The 23298-nt window shown below is 40.6% G+C and overlaps 1 pseudogene; it reads right to left on the minus strand.

The window, feature by feature from the left end:
* Positions 1–3544: 3544 nt before the first annotated feature.
* On the minus strand, positions 3545–9835 carry LOC130016738 (60S ribosomal protein L23a-like; annotated as a pseudogene).
* Positions 9836–23298: the final 13463 nt, after the last annotated feature.

Consider the following 23298-nt stretch of genomic DNA (forward strand, 5'->3'; position numbering starts at 1 on the left):
TCACATAAAAATTTCACTGGCATTACTCTCGATATACATTTTTAGGTGGCGAATGAGGCAAACAAAATCAGACTTGTAAAGAATTGTATTAGCACAAAATATGCTGCATGTTATTTCTTAAACAAAGTTTAAATATTTTGACATTTGCAGTAGTTGAAAAATGAAATAAATTAACAGTCTAATATACTTAAATGTGACATTTTGATAAGTGACTTTAAGTTTCTACATTTTCACAATTAAAATATGTAACATTTGCATGTGTTGAATAGCAGTATTATTCTGTAGAATTACTGGATGTTAACTTTTCAAGAAACTTAATTTACTAAGTCAACGGAGAAAAATACTTAAGAAATTAAATATAATTATTTAAAATCATGTAGCATAAATAACTTTCTTCTTGACTACTGGGAATTTTATAAACAAAATTCCTTTTGTATTGACTGTCAAGTACTCTAAGATAAATTTATTATAGTAACTCAGAATTTAAATAGCTGCAGAAGAATTTTCTGTTTGCGAATATTTTAATATATAGCATCTCAATTGAATGAGTATATGCATATGAGTTGTTAATAAACATGTTAAAAAGTACTCAACATTAGCTATTGGGTAAATACAAAAACACTGAAACCACACAAATAATATACACACCAAATTACTAAAATTTAAAGAGACATCACAGGGATTTATAAGAATGTGGGACAAACAAAATTTTCCCAGGTTTGGAATGAAAACATAAAATAGCACTATCACTTTGGAACAAATTCTGAATGAGTTCTTACAAAAGTAATATATACCAACCTCAAATACTTATTGTTCCAAGAGTAATAAAAATGTATGTGCACAAAGAGGTGTGTGTGCCAATGCTGATACCAGCTTTTTTCCATAATAACAGCACACTGGAAACAGCAAATATCTACCAGCAGGAAGATGGATATAGGAGTTGTAGTTTTATATACACACTACCACAAACAACAACAAAAATAACAACAGATCCATTTAATGCATCTTAAAATCTCACTCATGAATCTCAGAAACATCCTGTGGAATGAAATAAGCCTTCCATCTACAGAATATGTGCTCTATGATGCGATTTATACAAAATTAAATATATATAAAATAAGAAAATAGACAAAGAACCTACAGAAGGAAAAAAATCTACAAGAGTGGTTAATTCTGTGGTAGAATATGGACAAATTTCTATAGCTGTAATTTATTTATTTATTTATTTATTTATTTTAGTTTTATTAGTGAAACACCTTGAGCTACAGTTGTAGGCTTACAAATTTTTGTGCTTGGATTTCAATTATACAATGATCGAGTGCCCATCCTCCACCACCACTGATCCTAGTACCCCTCCCACCCCCCCATACCTCCCATCCCACCCTGCCTTTATGGCAGGGCATTCCCCTTTGTTCTCTCTCTACTTTTGGGTGCTGTGGTTTGCAAAAGAGGCACCAAGAGGCAATCATGCTCGGTGTACAGTCTACTTTCTATAGCTGTAATTTAATCCCTTATTCAGATAGATGGAGAACACCCTCATCACTCCAGATCTGACTACATGGAACATGAAAGAAATCACACTATATGGGATCCATTTTATATGTGCTTAATACTAAATTGAAAAGCAAAGGAGCAATAGCATAGGAAATTTACAGACATACTGGATGAGAGGAATACCTGATTATATACTTCCAAAGTGGGGGTAGGGTGTAAAGAAAGTGCTTGATGGGCTAGAGAGATAATACAGTGGGTAGTGTACTTGCATTGCATGTGGCCAACCCAGGTTCAATGTCTAGTACCAGATAGTCCCCCAGCACCATCAGGAGTGAGCTCTGAGCTCAGAGCCATAATTAAACCGTAAGCACAGGTGGATGTGGCCCAAACACCAAAAAGGCAAAAAAAAGTTGCTAGATGACCAAACTTGATTACTAATTCAGTATTATTATGCACCGAACAAAGCTCAAAATGCTTTACAAAGGATGCTACAAGAACCAATTAATCAGTTGATCCTGGTTAAATGGCAATCTTATAAAAGTAGATTTATAGCCTTCTTAGAGCTCACTCTATTTTTTGACCCTGATAGAATGTTCCATAACACTATAATTCTTCATAATATATATATTTACACGGCGCCGTGTAATACCATCAGCGGCCAAGACTCAGAGACTATAAAATCCAGATCCCGGACGAGAACAGTGCAGTCTCTGCCCCCGTGCCTGGGTGTTCCTTCCCGGAGTCCCTTGGAGGGGAGCGGGTTGAGCTTTCCTCCCCGCCCCGACCAGGGCTCCAGCAGCCGAAGACCTCCAGGACCAGCCACCACCATGCTGAGACCACTCTCCGCACACATGAAGGTACTGGCAGAGGGACAAAGCCACGCGGGTTCCGGGGCCGAGACCTCCAAGCCTACTCGAATTGGAGTCGAGCATCTTCCACCCAGATCCTCCAAATTCCAGTAGGCGGGGGTCACACCCACCACCTGGCCCCCTGGCGCCGTGTAATCCCATCAGTGGCCAAGACTCAGAGACTATAAAATCCAGCTCCCGGAACATCTTATCAGGACATCTTTTTATGACATCTTATTATCTCATTCCTACTTTGGACAAACTTGCAGGCTATCAAATGTAGCCTGCCCACAGGGCAGAGTCTGGCAAACTCCCCGTGGCCTACCAAATATGCCAAATACCAGTAACAATGATGGGTCTCATTCTCCTAAAAAACCGTGAATATAATCTCAGGGCTAGGATGAAAGAGACGTTACTGGGGCCTGCTCGAGGCAATCGACGATTAACAGGATGATGAAATGAAAAAATGAAATGAAATATATATTTCAAATACAAGTATATTTATGGTCTCGAATCCCTCAAGAATGGTGAGATCCTGGTGGTGAATCCGTAATACAGCTCATGGAGGATCCTGACGTACTGAGTTTGAACGCCCTGTTTGGCTAGGGCTAGGATCACCACTTCAGTCTCAACAGAATCAAAGGCCCTCTTTAAATCAATTAACGTTAAGCAGAGCGGCATCTTGAACTCCCGAGAAATCTCAGTGAGCTTGGTTATCATGTGGATATGGTCGATCATGCTGAATTCTTTTTGGAACTCAGCTTGCTTGCATGGTTGTCCTTCATCTAGTGATCTGCCAATCCTATTCAGATGACTCCAGTGAACAGCTTGTAGACGATGGACAACAGGCAGATTGGGTGATAGTTGCCAATGTCATGGATCTCTCCCTTCTTGTACAGTAAAACAGTCCTGGTTTTCCATGAGGATGGAACCTTGCATTCAGAGAGGTAGCATGTGAAGAGGCGAGCCAGTGTATTGATGAGTGCTGACGGCAGAATCTTCAGGTGTTCAGATTTGACCTTGCCTGGGACGGGTGCTGTTCGCTTCTTTACCAGTGAAATGTCATGTCAGATTTTGGAAGAGAGAACGTTGGAAATAACATATCGTTGCTGGACCCACTCAAGCAAATCGATGAACAACAGGAGGACAGTGCTTCTACAGTGCTGCTATGGTGAAAAAAATTGCATTTAGGATTGGCTAGCTTAGGTGATCACAATTTTGTTGGGAACATCCAAGGCATCCTAGACAGGAGCCAATTGAACAGATGCCTTTTTCTCTCCCTCAGGCCTAATCAGGGTGCTGAACTTGGCCACATCGATGTCACAGAGCTTCTTCACAGCCTGTTGAATCTGGTTGGCCTTGACGTCCACAATGAAGACAAGTGTGTTATTATTTTCTCTCTTCCTCATGGCTGACTCAGTGGTCAGAGGGAACTTGATGACATAATGGTTAAGCTCGTTTCTCCAGCGGGAGCTCTTCCAAGGGTATTTGGGCTGCCTTCTCAGCCACAGCGTTTTGGGTCTTTGGAAGTTGGTGGCATGCAAATCTTTTTCTTTTTGTGGCTGTGGATGCCATTCAGCACTGGCTTTTTGGCCTTCAGAGCTTTGGCTTTGGCTTCAGCTTTGAGGGAGGCCAGGGGCTTCCTTCTTGGCTTTTGGCGCTATCTTCGTGAAAAGGCAATGCTGGCTTTTTTAGCCACTACAAGGCTGGCTTGATCCTTTCCATGCTTCTTTTCCACTTACCTGAACTCCTGGCTGATTTAACTAATCTGATGGCTTAGACTCTATTTATTTGCTGATGATTCCCAAATTCCTATCTTGAGTCTTGACAGCATCGCTGGCGTGACTTCTCATGATTCCGCTGTCTTAGCCAGGCATTCTAAACTTAATAAGGTGAAAGCTCACCCCAAATCTCTACACAGCATGCTTACCAACCTCCTATTTGTTACCTCCACTGATCAAGATTTGTTTTGTTTTATATTTTGCAAAGATTTGAAGGCATTTTGCAAACCGGCCTGTTTTTCAGAACTCACAACCAATTGACCAATGCGTTCAACTGACTCTCAAAACGGTGTCCCGGATTTTGCCACTTCTCTCCACTGCTCCTACCACTATGGTCCAAGCACCATCACTAGGCACCTATACAACAACTGACTGTGTAGCTGGGATCTCTCAATTTCCACAAATTTAATACAACGTGGTCACATAACTTCCCTGCTCGGAGCGATAGCACAGGGGTAGGGCGTTCGCCTTACAAGCGGCCAACATGGCCGACCCGAGTTCGATTCCTCCGCCCGTCTCGGAGAGCCCAGCAAGCTACCGAGAGTATTCGATATGCCAGACACAGTAACAACACAGTCTCCAATGGAGACGTTACTGGGCCCGCTTGAGCAAATCGATGATCAACGGGAGGGCCTTTACTTTTACTTTACTTAAACTCCTGCATGGCCATGATCCTTTGAGGAAGTCCAGCCTTGTCATCATATAACCGCCTGGGACCTGGGTACGGGACGTAGGCATCTTTCATTCCTTGTCCCTGTACCTTTCTTGTTCCATTCCTGCTCAGCTACACAAGCCTTTCTTCTTTCCCATGAAGCTCCCCTAAATTCCTTCTAGTTCTCATGTCTGAACTGCTCAAATTATTCTAATATTATCTCAGAGGCAACTGTGCTCAGGGCTTAATCCTGGCTTTGAGCTCAGAGATCACTCCTGACGGTGCTGAGGGACCATCCAGGGTAGTATACTGAATCTGGGTTGGCCACATTCTACACAAGGACCCTACTCACTGTATTATAAATAGTACACACTCTCCACCTATACACTGTGCCCTCCTCACCTCATTTTATTTTCCTCAGCCACTACTCCACTGTAAAAAACTATGCACGCAGAAGGTTATGTGTTCGCGGGCTCTCTGGACGGCTCTATCTCACCGCCCGCGTTCGGTGCCCTAGAGTTGCTGTGTGTAGCCTGCATCGGGACAGCTGTTGGCCAAGGGCAGATGAAGGAAGAGACGAGGGCCAGGCCGGTTGATCTTAGTGGCAGTTTATTACAAGGAAGTTTATCCCATAGAAGAACTTATGTTGTGGAGGGCCTAGGTTCTCTCAAGCACATGTTCCCCTTGCTAGTCTCTCGGTAGTCCATCTTTCAGCCCCTCTGCTCTCTCCTTCTCCAGCTCCCTTCTAGTCTGGGCTGACACTCCACCCAGTCAGGTAGCCAAATCAACATAAGAAAGCCCTTCCTGACTGCTCAAGGGCAAGATACCTCTTAAGGTGTTTTTCTCTTTTCCTCAGTCCAATAAACTATCAACTATTTCTGAGGTTATGCAGGAAGGACAGAACGGTGTTATCCTACACTCCACATATCATTTGTTTTGCTTTAATTTTCTCTCTTTATGTTTTCTTTACTAGAATGAAAGTTTCTAAGAGAAGGAATCTGAACAACAACAGCAGAAATAAATAAAAGGTTTTAAACTAAAAGCTTACACTGCTTAACAAACTTTCTTGTATTTGTTCAGTCAGAAAATAAATAAGTATGGGGGCTGGGGCAATAGCACAGCGGGTAGGACATTTGCCTTGCACGTGGCATATCCAGGTTCAATTCCCAGCATCCCATGTGGTCCCCTGAACACTGCCAGGAGTAATTCCTGAGCGTAGAGCCAGGAGTAACCCCTGAACACTGCTGGGTGTGGCCAATAAAGAAAAAACACAAAAGGAAATTATGGTTGGTTTCCCAAACTTCCTCCAGAGAATTTAAAATACTAAAACCATCAGAGTTATTTTCAGCATATCTGTTGGATGTAATATCTTAGTAAGGTTTGTTTCTTTTCTTCTTTTTGTTTTTTCCCAGAACCCTAGATTTGAAAGGGTCTCCTGCATGCAAACCTTGAAATTTTGCAATTTTAACACTAGGGCAGATCTCTGGCCTCTTCCTCCTCTGCTTGCCACTACAAATGTCTGTGGCATTCAGATAAGTGACCAGACAGCCCTTATAAAACTAAGATGTATTTTCTCTTCCTAGAACTATGCCTGTTACTTTGTTCTTCCTAGGGAAAGCAGTGGTTTTAATTCTTGGCGAGAAGATACCTGATTATTGGTTGTCCTACTTAGATTTTGTTACCACACTGTCTTTTGACAAATTCCTTCTCTTATCCTATCATAGATAATTCATCTTGTGGATATTCAATTACCCTGCATGTAGCTTTGTATCTGATGTTGCTGAATTGGATCCCTCTACTTACACATGCTCCTTTCTTGTTCTAGAAAAGGTTCAGTAAGGTGAGATTCAAAGAAAATAAAGTATATTCTTTCTCTAAATTAAATCCTCTATAGCCAAAAGGCCATCACCACCTTTTCAGCTGCTGCAAAGCAGCCTGTGTGGGAGGGGGCTTTATTAACTAGCTACATATTCAGTGTATTTCAAACTAGAGTGGAAAGAACTTAGGAAAGGAACATAGTAGGTCTGGGTCAGCCCTGATTTGACTCTATAGAATAACACACTTCTGGAAAGTAGTTATTAGTAAATCCACACAATTTTAAAACATTAAAGCAGACTTGGCTGCCTTGAGAAATTCAGATGAAATGTTCAATATTTTGTGAAAACTTTGGCTTGCAATGTTTACTTGATCTGGTAAAAATGAGAGCTGGAAATTGGAAGATGAGAAACTGCAGTTAAGTGTGAGACTCCACCCAGAAGTTCATTATGGAGATTCTGCTTCCCAGGGCTGATGAAAAAATACCCCTCTTTGTGATAATCACAGAGGTGAAATCTGCCACAGCCCCCACCCCCCCAGTCATGAGATTGTTACCCCCAGAAAATCTCCCAGTAGGTGTGGCAGATTTAGCAAATAAATCTCGGGTACATAATCACATTTGAATTTTAGTTCAACACTAAACATTCTCTTCATATAACCATGCCCTGTGCAATTTGGGACATATTTATTGTAGAAAAAGAATACTAAATATTTTTCTGAAGCCAGCTTCAGCTGTGTGATCTGTATTTGTCGAAGGCAGCTCTACTCTTAGAGCAAGAAAATAAGGAAGCAACTTGATTCGCTTTGTAGATAAGTTTCTAGCTCCTAAAGGTTTCTCAGGAGAGACCTGGCCTGGTAAGACTCAGTGGATACCAATGAGGCATGAGGATGCAAGAGAGAAGGAGATCCCTCGTAGATTCACACAATCAATGCACCAGGAGCACATCCTTAAGAGTAAGCACAACCTCAAATCTGACATCCTAACTCCCTCATTCCAGTGCTCGTCTAGGCACGTTTAGATAAAGGTTGGTCATGCCTTTTCTATTATCTTCTATATATCATACATTGAGGACCAGCACATTAAAGGATAATCTTATTTAAATATTTTACTCCGAATCTTTTCATTTTGTTTTTTGCTCACACTTAGACACAAACTTCCCCATCTATCCTTGAGAACTAGACGGGTAGCACAGACTTCATTTTCAATAAAATCTATTGACAACCCTTGAGGGTTTATAGAGTCAGCTGGAGGTGAGACAACAGGTCAACAAAGGAGTCACAGAACTCAACTCGTTTGACTTCAGTTCTAATGGGAAAAGTTGACTGAGTCCAAAGAGGACTGTCGTAATGTGGAACGTGCTTCACTGCTGATGGGAGAGGTGATATTTGACCTGAACTAAAATAAAGCAAAAAGGGGGTTTTATACCCCCCAAATAAAATAAGAATTATGGAAGGGGTCTGAGATGAGTTCAATGAAACCCACGATGGAAAGAGCATTTACTTAAAATGAGAAGTAGAGTCACTTTAGTGCCTGGCAGAGGAATTGAGGGGGAATCTGAGCCAGAAACATAACAACCCCCTGGGGGTCCAGTGAATCTGGGTGGGCATCTCTCTGCAGACTCCACTTGTGTTCACCAGGGGAGAACTGGGGTCAGGCCCAGCTGGAGTGGACACCTCGGGTTCAACATGACAGTCAAAGGACTGGAGGGACAGTAAAAAGGGGAGGGCACTTGCCTTGAATGCCACCGACCCAATTTCTGGCACCACATATGGGTCCCCTGAGAATCTGTCAGGAGTAATCCCTGGAGTAAGCCCTGAGCCAAAAACTATATCAAAACAAGACAAAACAAAAACACAAAGTAGTGAATAATATCTTCCTCTAAAACTTGACTGAGTGAGATAGTCTTCAGGGTTTTTGAGATAAGCACATGAGTTAAGAAGGAAGCCAGAGGAAGCCTATGGGAAAGTTTTGGCAGGCAAGTACACAGGTTTGATGTAACCAGACAAAACACTAAAGCAACAACAGCAAGAGTCTGATGCCAGGAAGATGTCCTAGTAATGCCACTAGCCACCTAGGAGCACATATATGTGAGTATATGAGTATATTTGAGTGTATATCTGAGTATACTCACTACTCAGGCCCAGTACCTCAAACAAGTCTTACTGTCTAGCATCACCCATGAGAGCAGCAAGGGGTAACACAGCCAACAACCCAGGTGAGCTAAAAATGAAAGGTGAATTGCAACAGACGGAAGAGAATCTGGAATGTCTTAACTAAACTGAGTGCCTGGACCAACAAGTTTAACAAATCGTCCTCCACAACATTCCTATTCCAAGAACATTGTAGTGGGACAGTTAGATATTCCTTTTTCACACCAAGACTCAGATGTTGTGAGACACAAAAGCCATCTTCTCCACTGTCCAACATGAAATGGTTACTGTAAAACTTACCAGATTAAGTTGTGTTTCAGCTAACTTCTCTCTTCCGCCTCTCCTTGTTTCAGAGGCCTGATGGTGTTGGACTATTCTGGAAGTGACCACCTCCAAAATACTCCATTTGTAGAAGAGGTTGACATGTGAGAATTGTTTCTGAATAGAGAAAACAGGAAGAAATGGAATAAGTCTGTTGCATTCTGTGTCTTTAAACAGTTTGAAGGCTTAAAAAACCTAGAGATTTAAAACCATAAACTGAAGCTGTAAAATCCCAATAAGATTAAAAATAGAATGTGCATCTCTCTTAACATTGAACAGAGTGCTTATCCGTCTTCATGATAAGACTGCGGATTTTGTGGTGGTTGTTGAACTTCTGGGTCAAAACTCAAGTGAGCTGGTTTCGCCTCTGAAAATTTATTTGCTAACAACCGACTTAATCATAAGAGAATTCAATGGGAGAGGTTGGTACGAGTAGTACAGATATTTAACCACTCAGTTTGGGACTCTATTACTTGACTGAGCCTGAAACAAATGTGGCTTTCCTCAATGGCGTGTTCACTGAATGGCTGCTGATACACTAGGTCATCTTACTGAGGACTGTACAGACCTGAAGGCGTGGCATCAAACCAAGCTAAACTTATTGAATCACTATTCATTTTTATTTCGCAACTAGATTGCATAAGGATATTGCCATAATGAGACTCACTGCATTCTTTTTCCAGTAGTGGAATTTATCTCACCTCCCTTCCATTTAACAGGCCTACATCAAGAGAGGACTGATGTTGAAGTTTGCAGGGTATGTGTTCCTTCATTGTACTTGGCCTTTGGAGGTGTACTCTTGGTATTAAATTAAACTTTACTTGAAAAACAAAACAAAGGGGAAGGAAGAAACATCACTAGTTACATTTGCTCCCACTTCACACAGCTCCTATTCCTCCAGCCATTTCTGAGATGAGGTTTGAAGTCCTGCCAAAGACGACATCTTAAAGAGAAATTCCATCATGGGAAAAAACTTCAGTTCTGCCTCACTCTACTGAACTCAGGGACTCAATTTCCCATGACCATATATCATGATTGCCAAACAAACAAATGGCAAGTCCCACAAGGACACAAACAAAATAATTACACTGAAATTTTCTACCCCAAACAACAGAAATGTCCACACTTTCTCATCTACCTCCAACACCCACCATTGTCCCACCTGGCTATTGCAAACACAACAGTGGGCCTTAAGAGGCTGAACTAAGATAAATACAGAATGAAGGAAAATTCACGTTTAAGTTATAAGATTAATGATGATTCTGGGCTAGATCATCTCTGATTTAATTGTATTGTAAAAGAGGCTTGGGAAAGATCTTATTTTCATCACTGTAGCACTCTCTTCCCGTTCATCAATTTGCTCAAGCGGGCACCAGTAGCGTCTCCAATGTGAGACTTATTGTTACTGGTTTTGGCATACTGAATATGTCACGGGTAGCTTGCCAGGTTTTGCCATGCAGGCAGGATACTCTCAGTAGCTTGCGAGGCTCTCTGAGAGGGATGGAGAAATTGAACCTAGGTCAGCTATGTGCTAGGCAAATACCTTACCCACTGTGCTATTGTTCCAGCCCAAACCATATTCATCACAATCACAACAAATTCTAGCTGTATCAGTCTAGAGATTTTCTTGTGAGCTTTCATCTAAAATGTCCAGTTTTAGAAACAGAAAGACAGTTAGATTTTTTGCATTCTATGTGACCAGCCTCATTCAATCACCAGCACCAAATAACCAGGAGGGGTCCCAGTGCATTGGGGAGTAAATCCTGAGTACACTTATGTGTGACCCCACAACTCCCATCCCCTAATAAAAATAATTCTCACAGGAAAACTATTTCAGAGAAATGAAGAAAAGCTCTGGAAAAATATGGACATACCTGAGAAATAAAGGAGAGAAAAAGAGAAATGAAGAACTTTTGACTAATGAAGAATGAAATTCAGCTTTGGAAAAGGAATAATTCTTCAACAGTGGTATGAGTAATTCATACCAAAACAGTCAGTATAAGTGAAATGGGACATAATAACATGTGAATAATAGTATACTCTAGGTAAATGTAAGTTTATTACAGGGTATAAAACTTAATACTTGCATTGCAAAGCATAATGCCCAAAGGTAGAGAGAGAGAGTATGGCGGAGATTGTCTGCCATATAGGCAAGGGGAGGGATAGGATGGGGAAGGGATACGGCAGACATTGGTGGTGAAAAGTGTGCACTGGTAGAGGTGTTTGATCACTGTATGACTGAATGACTAAAACTCAAACATGAAAGCTTTGTAACTGTATCTCACTGTGATTCAATTTTTTAAAAAAGGAAAAAAGCTAACATTTGCATTTTGGGGAAAAGATAAAAATAATGATAAGAATAGGTGGCAGAGTTTGAAGAACTTTGTGTGAGAGATTACTTGAACTATGTCCTCCTTCCCAACACTTACGCTGTATGCCAACCCTAGCACTTTAAGTGGGGTTATCACAGATGCAATTAGCTAAGAAGCTCCCATACAGGAGTAAGGTTGGCTCCTCTATCCCATTAGACCACATCCTTATAAAGAGAAGAAATAACGCAGAAAATAGTCATGATGACAGAGGCGGGGGGGGGGGGGTTGAGGGAGCTGCAAACAAAGAGACTAAGAATTACTGGCTACCACCAGGAATGTAAAAGGCAGCATAGACTCTTGATCTACAGGACAAATATCTTTGATTTGGGACCTCTGTACTCTAAAACTCTTAAGAAACCATTGATGTTACTTTTATCCACCCCACTGATGCTTCATTGATAGAGCAGTCATAAGGAACTCTTGGAATATGCTTTCCTGATTTTCTCTGGTCATCGCGCCAAATCTGGAGACTTCATCTTTATTTGACAGCAAGGACTGCCGAAGGAGAAAGGTTTGTGCACAGCTGTGACCCCAGAGTAAGCTTTATTGAAGCCATATCACTATTGAGATGAACTTAGCTACGAGAAGCACAGTTTGAACGCATTGTCATTTTATGACGGTGAAATAAGAAGCACTATTTAACTAGGGGCATAGATCATCAAAAGCAGTGTGAGATAGCTCTAGTTGGTGAAAGAATTGGAACACATTTGAGAAGAGTTTATTCTAACTCAATAATGTCAGAAAAGAAAGAAGTTGCCCTTTCTGTCTGATCAAGAGATTCCTGAACTTTCCATGGATCTTCTAAGCCAGAACAAGTAAATGTGTGTCTTTCAGTACAAATGATGCATCCATTCTTCTTGGGGACTCTTACCTGGCAGCCAATAGATTTCTCTCTCTAAATAACCCTAGTGAATAAAGAAGATGAGTTCTAAGGTTGCCTGAACTTTCTTTCGTAGGACACTTTCCTTTCACAGATACTCAAGAGAATAAACATTTTTGATGAATAGAATAGATTGAAATTAGAACTTGGGGGAGACTGAGGAAACTAGAAAATATAGGGCATAGTACTGGTATGGCAAGAGCCATGTATTAAAAATAACTCAGAAATCTACATAGGAGTCCCCTGCGATACTAGATTATTAGAGAGTGCTTACATGAAACAAAACTCCACAAAGCTGAGAAAATAATAATCCCGAAATAGTAAAGCAAACTGTGTTCCAGAGCTAACACAGTAGGAGACCTTTGGGGGTTACCGCAGCGTAGGTGAGAAAACTCAAAGCATTTTATAGTGATCAGAGGGACCAGAGCATGCATTAGTAGTGTAAGAAAACTGTTCTTGGAGTGAAGGTCATTTTAGACTTGTTACAGCATAGCTGAAAGAAAACAGTTAAAGGGATAAAAATTGAACGGTTAGTTCTAATAAAAGTTAACACTTTCAAAGAAAGAAAACACAATCCAAATACTCAGCAACATAAAATTCCCCAACACTGACTGCAAGAAAATATTTTTAAGTTGAACTAAGAGCAAAAATGATAGCTTTACACAAAGAAATAAAAGTACTGGAGACACTAATTATGTTGATATGTACTAGTTGAAATTTTTTCATTTAAAACATTTAAATTACATAATTTTGAACTTTAGAAAGTAGTAATATTATCCACACATACTATATTATAAGGCATTTACATATATTATAAATATCTTATGGGCTGGAGAAATAGAACAGTGGGTAGGGCATTTGCCTTGCACGTGGCCAACCCAGGTTTGATTCCTCTGTTCCTCTCAGAGAGCCCAGCAAGCTACTGAGTATCCCGCCTGCATGGTAGAGCCTGGAAAGCTCCCTGTGTCATATTTGATATGCCAAAAACAGTAACAACAAGTCTCACAATGGATTCGTTACTGGTGCCTGCTTGATCAAATTGATGAACAATGGGAGGACAGTGCTACAGTGCAAATATCTTATAATGCATTATACCCTTACACATAGAATATAACATTACACAAATATGGGAGCAAGAAGTAGAAACATAATGCTACTAGCATATTGTAAGTATATTGTTATCATGATCTTATGTCGACCCGAATTCAGAAGTACTACACTACAATTTGAAGGTAGGTAAAGTTAAACATATATCTTGTAAATCTTAGAGTAGGAATCAGCAAAGTATTAGTTTTTATTTGGTTTTGGTGTCATACCCAGTAGTGCTCAGGGATTACTTCTGATTCTGCACTCAGGAATCATTTCTAGTGGGGCTCAGGGAACCATGTATGGTGCCAAGGATTGAACCCAGGTCAGCTGCCTGATCTGATTGGCAACTGCCTTACCCTTTGTACTATACTCCAGAACTCTACCCGTCAGATATTATAAACAAGGTTTTATTGGAGCCCGAACACACTCATTTGTTTATGTACAGTTTAGCATTAATGCTGTGTGTTAACATAGTGGATGAGTTCTTGATACATACGTCTGGCTTACAAAACTCTGTGGAGCCCTGATTCATCACTATATCATTCTTAACAAGGGAGACTTATTTAATGATCACAGAGTAAAGATAAGATGAAGTTTTTAGATACAAAAAGTCAGAAACATTAGACAATTAGAAACCAAATGCCTATTGGGTATATGCAAATTAAATGGAAGTTATATGAAATATAATATAAAATTACAATTAAACGGCTTGTCAGATGCACACTATAAGAAATCCACTTTAAATATGATGATGCTGACAGTATAAAAGTAAAATAAGTTTTATGAAAGATAAACTATGTCTACAGTAATTAAGAGGAATGGATGAGCGATATCAAAAAACAACAAATATTCATAATAAGGAATTCTACCAGAGGTTAAAACCTAATGTTTCTTAGAGATAAAGGACAGTGATATGTCACAGTAACTCACATCTCAACCTTTACTGGCACTTTATTGGAAAAGTATTCTTTTTATTCCATTTTATATACATATTCTCTCAATAGTTAAGGAAATCGACCAAAGTGGAGACAAGAAACCCTCGGCCCCAGTCACCTCCAGTCCTTGACCAGTCTCATCAATTCTTTTTTCTTTGCACAAGCCCCTTTTTTCATTCAATGCATTTTTTTCTTTTTGGGTCACACCCAGCGATGCTCAGGGGTTACTCCTGGCTCATGCACTCAAGACTTAGTCCTGGCGATTCTCGGGGGACCATATGGGATGCTGGGAATCGAACCCGGGTCAGCCGATGCAAAGCAAATGCCCTACCCTCTGTGCAATCACTCCAGCCCCCATTCAATGCATTTTTCACCAAGAAGTGGGAGAGTTTTTAAAACCCAGTTTGATATATATTTTTTTCTTCCCTGTTAAAATCTTCCAGGACTTTCCAGTGCTCACATAACCTCTTCCCTGGCCTCATGCTGATTCCTTCTTCCTCTCCTATCCTCTCAGATCCTTCCAGAAAACTCATCCTCTTCCCTTAACATCTTTCCACTTATAGTCTCTGCCTGAAATGTTCTTCCATCTCTTCCCAGGCGTGCAAACTATCCACCTATCTGTGTCACTTCCTGGGTCCTCTAGATCCCAGCACCAAAGCCATTTTCTCTGTGGTCTTTGTGGTTCCCCAATCTAGATTACCAAAAATCAAATATTTCCACCACACTGTATTTTGCATTATAATTCTGTATGGGCAGGCACATGCATTTGCTTCTCTGATTAGGCCTAAGTCCTTCCAAGTGGATAATAAGTTTATGGGACAGGTCATTGGTATGTGACTCACTACATTATCTACAATGCCCAGAGTAGTTTCTTCTACATAAAAAATAAATTGTGTTAAATAAATGAGTATGGAAGGGAGGAGGGAAAAACAATGGTGGAAGATAAGAAATGAAGGAGAATGTGCAAAGTCTATGAAAGTCGGGACCAACATATTTAAGTTTCTACAAACTAATTCCATCACATGATGACGTATATGAATATTCTTACTTGTTTAACCTATGGCGGTATGCATTACATGCAGTACATTTTAAATATGTGATTTATCACAATCTTTGGAGATGCTAGTCCAATACATAAAAGAAATTCAAATGTACATTTAACATCGCCTAAGTACGCCTAAGTAAGGGCTGGAGCGATAGCACAGCGGTAGGGCGTCTGCCTTGCGCGCAGCCAACCTGGACGAGCCAGGTTCGATTCCTCTGCCCCTCTCAAAAAGCCTGGCAAGCTACCGAGAGTATCCAATATGCCAAACACAGTAACAAGAAGTCTCACAATGGAGACGTTACTGGGCCCGCTCGAGCAAGTACGTCAATTATTTTCCATTTTAGGCCTCTGAATTCTGAAAAGTTGAAAAAAGTCTCACGAACTAGTTCATTTAAAGGCTGTCTGGTCTGAGGAAAGAGAAACAAATAGCTATGAGACTTTTTAAGTGACTACTTGAAATTTTGAGATGCTTTTGCTTTCCTAAAGGCAGCAGTTTTAGGGAGTCGGCTATTACTGAATTTTCCTTGGCTGCAGCTCCAGGTTGGATTTGCTTTTTTGATCTTCCGCGATGATTTTTAGATAACGTCCTCACTGGCATTCGTGAATTTAGTTGCGAGTGACAGCAGGACATTGGGAACAGAGATATTCCTTAATGGCTTGCATTAGGAATGTCCTGTACAAAGGGTCTGGTAATTAGGGAAGCTTCCCAAATGTATCAGGATGCTTCCATTCAAGGTAAATTTAAACTTGACTATTTTGTTCAAACTAATGGCACGAACAATAGGAAAACTAAAAATTCTGTCCCAACAGCGGACCCTTCTATTTTTTGTGGCAAATGAGTGTTCCCCTTTTTCAGGGCTCCAAGTGACCAGAATTGGTTGGGGAGATGGAGTTTATTTATCTATTTGGGGGGTAGGGACCACACCCTGCTCTGCTCAAGGGTTAATCCTGACTCCACATTCAGGAGTTAGTCCTGGAGATGCTAGAGAGTGGGATGGAGGTGGGGGTGACCTTATGGGGTGCAGAGGATCAATCTGGTCAGCTGTGTGCAAGGCAAACACCCTACCCTCTCTACTCTGCTCCAGTGGGGGGTTTGTTGGGGTGGGCGGTGGGAGAGCTATGGGGGAGAGATGAGTTTCCAAGAGCTATTTAGTGCCCCTTTAATAGGTTAACACCCCGCCCACTCTTCCCTGTAAATGGTCCACATCTGAACCCTTACTCATGAACCAAGAGGGCAGACAGAATCTCAACAGCCGTTTCTGGAAAAACACAGACACATGTAAATTCCTGGGAGGAGACACAAATTGCCAAGGCACCAAGAAGAACTTGGTCACTATGTGCTTGCATCCACTGTTGAGGTCTCTGATTTCACCCCACTGTTTTGTCTCTGAGGTCTGTTTATTTGTTTATTTATTTTTATTTTGTTACAGACTAACAAACTTTCATGATTAGGTTTCAGTCATACAAAGATTGAGTATCTGTCCCTCCACCAGTACCCATTTTCCACTGCTAATGTTCCCAGTATCCCTCCCACCCTTCCCATTCCCCCCATGTCTCTCTCTCTTTCTCTTTCTCTCTCTCTCTCTCTCTCTCACACACACACACTCACCTCTGTGGCAGGCCCATTCCCTTTTACTCTCCCTCTCCTTTGAGGTTTGCAATACAGGTACTAAGTGGACATCATGTTTGGTCCATAGTCTACTTTCAGCACACATCTCCCATCCTGAGCGAGCCCTCCAAGCATCATTCACTTAGAGGTCCCTTCTCTGAGGTCTGTTTAATCAGCACGTCGAATCTGTGAACTATATCCAGCAGCTCTTGACTTCATGCCTTTATAGGCTTCATTCTGCAAGAAAATGAGGTTAGCTGGTTGGATCCTACAGCCTGGAATCTCAGCTGTGGCACAGACACAGGCCAGACGTGAGTCAGATCTGAATCGGCTGCTTTCTCCAGGTAGAGATATGGGTGCTTTGTTCTTAATTTCTAAACTGGGATGAAAGTCGTTCTGTCTCTCTCTATCTGTCCCTGTCTCTGTTTCAAATAGCCCCATTGATCCATCATTCACATGCCACAAAACCTATCTAATATGTCTGGGTCAGTGGCCTTTAGTGACATTACTGACTTGTTTAATCATTACAGACATCTAACTTTCTAATATTGTCAGAGCCCTAAAAGGAAGTTTAATGCCCTAAAAAGAAGTTCTGTCCCTTAGCCCTCACTATTTTTATTTAACTACTACAGGTTTTACTGGAAATGACTGAATTCTAAGCTTTTCAAAGGTGAAACTCTTTTTTTTTTCTTTTTGGGTCACACCCAGTGATGCACTGGAGTTACTCCTGGCTCTGCACTCAGGAATTACTCCTGGCGGTGCTCGGGGGACCATATGGGATGCTGGGAATTGAACCCAGGTCGGCCGCATGCAAGGCAAACACTCTACCCACTGTGCTATCACTCTAGCCCCAGAAAACTCATATCTTTTATTAAAAAATATGTATCTTAAACTTTTTTGTTTTCTTCTCCCACAGTTTCTATATGTTCTAAGAATTTGCTCAAGCGGGCCCAGTAACGTCTCCATCGTGAGACTTGTTACTGTGTTTGGCATATCGAATACATCACGAGTAACTTGCCAGGCTCTGCCGTGCGGGTGAGATACTCTCGGTAGCTTGCCGGGCTCTCCGAGAGGGGCAGAGGAATCGAACTCGGGTCGGCCATGTTGGCCGCTTGTAAGGCAAACGTCCTACTGCTGTGCTATCTCTCCAGCCACGTTCGCCTCACACGGGAAAGGTCCCCGGTTCGATCCCGGGCGGGAACAGTTCTAAGAATACAATGTAAAATCAGTTACCTTCACATTTCCTTCCTTCCTTCCTTCCTTCCTTCCTTCCTTCCTTCCTTCCTTCCTCTTATTTATTGTCTTCCTTACATACTGGTTTATCTTGCATTAACAAATGTACAAATGAAAGAAAGTATGATTTGAATGAACTAGTTTAGTTGTATAATAAAAATTCACCAAATTCAATAGAAGAAAATTCCTAATTTCAGCTCTAGAAATACTAATTTTTAAATAAACAAGATATAAAAATAGCCTGGTGTGCTGCTATTAAATTTATAGGCTAAAGAAAAAATGACTAATTTTTCCCACAATGTTGAATATATTTAGGCATGTTTTTACACCTAAATCTACTCTATTTTTTTCTAAATAATAGATGGCCAATGACTATTAAAAAGCACCAATATCTCAGTATAATTATCTAAAATCTACCCCAAAAATGCATTCTTTGTAGTCTCGAAGGGCATATTTTAAATGCAAATGGAATATTTTTAGAACCTGCACACCATTTTACCCTTTGAGAAAGTTCCCTTATTTCTTATTCTTCGCTGTTGAAAATCCCATCCCTTCCATCCCCGTCGCCATTGTGGGATAAAAGAATTCTGACTGTGAATTCTCTCTTGAAGAATCCATTAAAGCTTAAGCTGATACATCGCATCAAGCAAGTAACGTGTTCATTTCCCCAGAGCAGATCACAACTCTTTTATGTCACTTAATACAAGGGGAAAAAGTAAAAGAAAAGAAACAAAATGGTGCTTGTGGTGAGAAACTGCATGTGAAGGGTTGGGCAGTCGGATTTCACAGCAGCCTGGATAACGGTCAGGGAACAGGGTAAGTCCAAATCACATTCACTAATTGGGAAGTGGTATTTTCAGAAACAATCCAGAGAAAATAGAAGCAAGAGAAAAATTACAGAGAGGCATTCTGGATCTCTCCTAGAAAAGCATCAGAGTTCGATTCCTCCGCCCCTCTTGGAGAGCCTGGCAAGCTACCGAGAGTATTTGATATGCCAGACACAGTAACAACAAAGTCTCCAATGGAGACGTTACTGGGCCCGCTCGAGCAAATCGACGATCAACGGGAGGGCCTTTACTTTAATATTGGGGATAACCTGGGACTAACACTTGCACTCTGAAAATGTTCGTTCACGTATTTTTTGCATGTGGTTGTTTTGCAGGGGGAAAGGGGGGTACAGTTAGATCTCTCAACATAGCTATTCCAAACATTTACTCTGGGAACATATTTACTATAAATATTCAAAACTCTGCACATCCAGCAAAAGGTTGGTACCTCTGATTAGGGGAGGTTGGTTGGCTGTTCAGACTGACTAATTCAACCTAGCCTCGAACCTATCTCTCAGTCTTCCAAGGTTAGACACAAGCTCATGTCATTATCCTAGCACTGATGTGATCAGAGACTATTTTTATTTCTCAAGTGTTAAGGTATCCCTGGGCTCTGCCCCAAGGACAACTATTGAAATTAAATGAAGTAAAATGAAAACAGGATGGTAATATTAGTTGAATGACACATTCTTTCTCTGTAGACTGGTCAAAAGCACAAGGATCATTGGATATTTTTAGATGTGCAGCATTAGAATAACAAGAGATGAGATTCTAGATCTGCATTACTTAATGGATCAAATAGCTCCAAAATAGAGAATAGACAGAATCTCACTCTCATCCTCTTTTCAAAACAGACACTTCACTCTATCCAAGTCCTTATTTTGTTAAGCTCACAATTGTTATGATTTCTTTTTATTAACCCATTCTTCCTTGATATTACTATATTTAATCATGCTTTATCTGACATACATGACTTTATTGAATTAAAATTATGGTGACATATAGCTTGGATTAAAATTCAAGGTGGGACTCTATAACTATGAGTGATAACCCATAAATACAGTCCGTGACCTGAATGACAGAAACTTTTACACTTTTCATGTTATTCTTCATGATTATCATGATCAACATTCTTTCAACAATTTAGATAAACATACAGAATTTAGTCTTTTCACATTTGTAGAACACAAATTAAATAGCATATGTGTTGAGCAGCAATATAATGTCTTATCTAATAAGGAAAAAAGTATTGATCAGGTAACTCAGTTTTTCAATGATATTTCTTGAATATCTACTATGTACAAGGGACTGTTATAAGTGCAGGGAACACAACAATGAACAAAAGTGAGCTCCTGATCTCATGAAATAAAATATATATAAATCAAATTTATGATTTGTGTATATATGTGAAGTACTTGAGGAGAAATAAAATGAGGTAAGGGAATAGGAAATGATAAGTTGATCAAACAGCAATTGAAATACTCCCTGGTTGTAAGATACAAAGTAACTCTCCTGCTCAAGAGAAATGATTTCTAAAATATTCTTAAATGAATATCACCATTTGAGAACAAAGTTGAGAAAAGAGGACAAGAACTCTAATAACTTAAATAGAGGTACTGAACAGAGGTTTCTATAAAATCTACATTGAAATACCCAAAACAAAAATTTCAGATGTCTTCAGTAGGATTGGGTAAGATGCCTGTTAATACTCAAGAAAATAATTCTACAGTGAGGATAAAAATGAAGACAAAATTAAGATAGCAAAGGAATGAACTAAGCCAAGAGATGGGATTCTGGTGGAGGAAGGCTATTTGAACACCCCATCACCTAATCTTGAATCTCATTGAAATACTCAGTATAAGCCACACTGAAGGTAACATACACACACACCAGAACCTGGGGGTGATCTTAGCTATAATGTAGACATGAAATGTAACTGAAGAAAAGTCTTCACTTGCTCAGAATATGAATGAATATATTTCAAGTTTGTAAGCAGGGTGAAAGAGTATAGAGGACTTAGGAAAGACAGGTATGAAAGTTGTGTGGCTTTGGGAAGGAGTCAATGTATTGCATCATTTCCCCTGCATTGGACCCTGGCATCTGTGATTTCCAGCAAGCTAAGCCAATAGCATATTCCCACCTTTGCAGGTATGGGTAATGAGGGCTGCTACTCAGACCAATTCCAGCTTGCTTCAAAGAGAGATGGACAATGCCTCAATGCAAAGGAAACTTCAGTTTGATAACACACTGGTTAGCTCGTTCCAGATTCTTCCAGGAATTAAAATAGAGAGTATTATCTCTAAATTAAGCATCCATTTTCTTGTATTTCTTCATCCATGTAGAAGCTCAAACAGTATCTGAAAGATTTAGTAACCTGTACGAAGTCAAATTCACAGGGTTCTGATATTTACTGAAAGAATATTTTATTTATTCATCTGCAAGATCATTTTACAAATGGTCAACACCAACTGATCATTATTAAACATTAAACAATCTGCTAGTGAACGTAACTTTTATGCTACTGATATAAATATGTTTACTGAGTACTAAAGACAATATTAAAGAGAAGGAAAACATTTCTAACTCTCTAACTTTAATTTCTCCCATAATGAAAGAAACGTCAAGTTGCCTTTTTATTTCTGACTTGCTACCATTGCTTAAAACCAAAGTGATGCACAGGTTGGAAATGATAAGATATCCATTTGATAATATTACCTGGTATAATTATTTAGGATTACCATCTAATATGAGCAACTTTCATGTTAGGCAATTTGGGATCAGCTTTGTGAAGTATAGAATGAGAAGCATTCCTGATCACTACCCACTGAGCCAGTAGCATCCCCTATTTCTAAAAAAAAAAAAAACAGCCAAAACTCCAGAATATACAAAAACAAAAGAACCCTTCTCTGAATAGTTTACTTATGATGCAATGATTATATTTCTTGTTTTCTACCCCCCAAAACAAAAGAACACTAATCTGGAAAATATCTGTTCACACCCAATTCATTCATTGAAACACTTTATAAAACAACCAGAATATGGAGACAACCCAAATGTCCAACGACAGATGAAAGAATGAAGAAGTTTAGGGAATACTATGCAGCTGTAATTAAGGTTGAATTTGCCTAGTTTGTTACTTCATGGACAGTATGGGAGGGCATCTTACTGAGTGAAATTATCATAGGGAGAAAGACAGGTGTGTGGAGAGTGGTCTCAGCATGGTGGTGGCTGGTTCTGGAGGTCTTCGGCTGCTGGATCCCTGGTCGGGGTGGGGAGGAAAACTCAACCTGCTCCCGTCCAAGGGGCCCCAGAGAGGACAACCAGGCGCGGGGGCAGGAGACTCTGTCACCACAGAACCAGCCACCACCAGGCTGAGACCACTCTCCGCACACATGAAGGTACCGACAGAGGGACAAAGTCACGTGGGTTCTGGGGCCGAGATCTCCAAGTCTACTTGGATTGGGGCTGGGCATCCTCCACCCAGATCCTCCAAATCTAGTAGGTGGGGGTCATACCCACCAACTGGCCCCCTGGTGCCGTGTAATCCCATCAATGGCCAAGGTTCAGAGACTATAAAACCCAGCTCTGGGAAGCGCGCGGCCGCATTTGCGGCCGCGCGACATCTTATCATCTCATTCCTACTTTAGACAACCTGGCAGGCTACCGAATGTAACCTGCCCACACGGCAGAGTCTGGCAAACTTCCTGTAGCGTACCCAATATGCCAAATACCAGTAACAATGAAGGGTCTCATTCTCCTAACTGTGAAAGAGCCTTGAATATGGCACTTTAAAAAAAAAAAACACTCAGGGCTAGGACTAAGAGACATTACTGGGGCCTGCTCGAGGCAATGGACGAATAACAGGATGGTTGTGATTGTGATTGTGAAAGACAGGTGCCCTATATTCTCACTCAACTGTGATGTATAAGTAAATGAAGCAAAGGCATTAATATAAATTGAAAACAAATTCTGGATATCAGAGCACAAATTGAGAACAATGTATTATTTAGAGGGAGAGGGGGGAGGTGGGGTCTGGTTTGTATATGGACATGATGTGCCCCAGGGTCATGAATGGGGAGATCTTGTGCACTTTGGTAGTCCTGAGATGAGGGGACTGGGTATATCAAAGCATAAATGTCACTATCACTGTAAACACAACCTTAACTATTGAGGAAAGCGAGTAGATAGGGAAGGTTCCCTATAGCAACAAATTCCAGGGAAGTAATAAAACCAATCAGGGCGTACA

The sequence above is a fragment of the Sorex fumeus genome, unplaced genomic scaffold, assembly GCF_029834395.1.
Source record: "Sorex fumeus unplaced genomic scaffold, SorFum_2.1 ptg000166l, whole genome shotgun sequence".
Lineage (NCBI taxonomy): Eukaryota > Metazoa > Chordata > Mammalia > Eulipotyphla > Soricidae > Sorex > Sorex fumeus.